Source organism: Dipteris shenzhenensis, chromosome 17 (genome assembly GCF_047967505.1).
Source record: "Dipteris shenzhenensis isolate YYH24624 ecotype China chromosome 17, Dip_SZ_1.0, whole genome shotgun sequence".
NCBI lineage: Eukaryota > Viridiplantae > Streptophyta > Polypodiopsida > Gleicheniales > Dipteridaceae > Dipteris > Dipteris shenzhenensis.
Genome location: NC_141612.1, coordinates 30959240 through 30961858, shown reverse-complemented (window position 1 = coordinate 30961858; position 2619 = coordinate 30959240).

The window sequence follows — 2619 nt, the reverse complement described above, 5'->3', positions numbered from 1 at the left end:
TCAAGCATGTTTGCCAAGAAGGGGGCTGAATTGTGCACCCAATGTTGCAGCAAGAGCACACACAATGATGAACATATTCCAAGCAAAGTGGCCATGAGAGTTTAGTCATCCATAGCTTTTTCCCCACTTGTAATATGGCAGTGAGGCAATGTAATTAACATGTTCACTTTGACAGTGAAGCAATTCAATAAGTGTAGTATTTAGAGGCATAGTGAGAGGAAAGTAGGTGGAGAGCATAGTGAAGCAACACAAAGTTGAAGAATGCAATGAGGCAACACAAGGGGGAGCTTTGTGAGGCAACGTAGCACAGAGCTTTGAGAGGCAATGCAAGGGAGAGCAAAAAAGGTAGGGGAATGTGTTAAAGAAAAGTGGAAATGTGATGCAGGCAGAGTGTTACCTACTACAACTGGTGATTGCCAGTGAAGTCTTGAAACTGCCATTTCAAAGCGAAATGCTACATGAAAAAGCCAAAGATTGGAGGAGGATTGGAGGCTCCTTTTGACAATGGATGTCTACAGCCAAGATACCACCGATGGGATCCAATTTCAGAGCAAGGGGGGAGGAGTGGGCGTCCTTCATGGGCTCAACATAAAAAAAATGGCATTTTGCATTTGAAGGACCCTTGGGGCCAAAAAGGTTGCTTCAATGAAAGGGAGGTGGGATGTGTGTATGAGACTTGAGTTAATCTACACAAGTAGAAAAGGTCATGGTCAAATAATAATCAAAGTAGTGGAGGTAGAAATTTGAAAAGGTTATGGTCAAACAAGTTAAACAACAATCAAAAGTCGAAGCTTTAATGAAATCCAAGAGACATCATGCACATTGCAAATTTCAAAGAGCAACTTCTACGAAGCAATCCAAGTCCACGACGTGAAGTGAACGATGTTTCTGAAAAGGAGCAACTTCGATGTAGGCATCATGGTGTTGAAGATGGAGCTTTATAGTTTGTCAAAAGAGTTAAACAGCACCTTATTGGCCTCCTTGATGCAATTGGTCTGATCGACGAAGTAGCTAACTTGAAATAAAGTGTACAAAATTGAGTAATCTATCTAGTAAGTGAAGTTTGTCCCATATGTTTGTTGATTTCTTTTATTATTAGTCCATATGTGATTGATTGTTGATCCATATATCGTGGTTGGTTTTTTTATTCTTTGGTGCATACTATGCTTTGCCACGATGTGTAAAAAAGGCATAGGATTTTTTCACTCTCTGGTGGTTGTCACACATACTTTGAGTTTAGAATGTGTAATTGTTTTCAGACTGCTTGCCCACTCGAACGTTGTTCAGTATTTCTAAGTATTCGACATTTTCTTGCCTCATTGTATGTACTAGCTCATAGTACTTGAAGCATTCCACCCAAACTTGTCTTGCACATAAAATTCTTTTAGACTTCTCTAAGAATATCTAGCTATCCTTTGTGGGACTTGCCTGGAAAAGGTCACCGCAAAGGATGACATCTACCCCGTCGAATGGTTCCAAATGGTTTTTCTCTGGTTTTTGTTTTAATTTCTCGTAACCACATATCTGCCGCAATGAAAGTGTTTTGCCCTACCAGAGATATCTCATCGATCATGAGCAATTCAAGATCTGAATACATTATCAAAAATTCATGCAGTTTCTTTGCCCACTACCAGCATGTACATTGTGCTTATGAGTGGCAAATAAAATGCTGAGTGTATAGTCATCCCACCTATGTTGAATGTTGCTCTATTCGTGTATGCTAAGAGTAGTGCTTTGACCTTGTCGATGTTAGATGGCTCACTACCTCCCGCCAGAGGTCCCTATATTCTAGACTACCCCCGTAAATGCAAGAGCGAGAGATCTGAACTCAATTGATCAGAGGCCCTTGCTCCAATGTTATACCTACCAAGGTCCCCATAGAGCAAGTGAATGCCCCTACTGAGGCACTTCAAACCCTCCGATGTCTTGTTTCAAATGCCAGGTCCCACACTTCTTGAAGGACTATCCATACAGGGATCGTACACCCATCGCCCCAACGTGGTCGAGCATAGAAGAATTTAAGGCGATACTCATTGGTGCATTTGGGTATCACCATGTCGTCAACATCCTCAAGCTGATAGGTTCCATTTGTGAACTTATTTTTGACTCGATATGGTCCCTCTCATCGATCAATAAACTTTTTGTCTAGCCTCTTGTCCAGACAACTATCAAATCTCATGGCCAAATCTCTTCTGCAATATCTTTCTTCTTGCATAATTTGGTGTCAAAAGAGACCTTGTGCCTTTTTTGAGAAGAATCTAAGTTTTGCGAGGCCCTTAATCTGCATTCATCCAAGGCTTGTAATTGTACCAAACATTGAGCATAGGCATCCTCCTATCCTTCTATTCTTGCAACAACAGTGCGAAGACTATGTATCTCCAATTCAATGGGCAAAATGGCTTCTATTCCATACACTAGTTGTAATGGTGTAAACCCAATAGCTAGCTTGTGTGTGGTTTTGTAAGCCCATAAAACCTCTGCCAAGTGCCTATCCCAATGCCTTTTCTTGGTGTCTACAAGATTTCCCATTGAATTGCACAACAATCCATTTGTTTTCTCAGCCAAGCCATTACATTGGGGATAGTATGGCATGGACATGCTATGATTTATCTTTAGCTT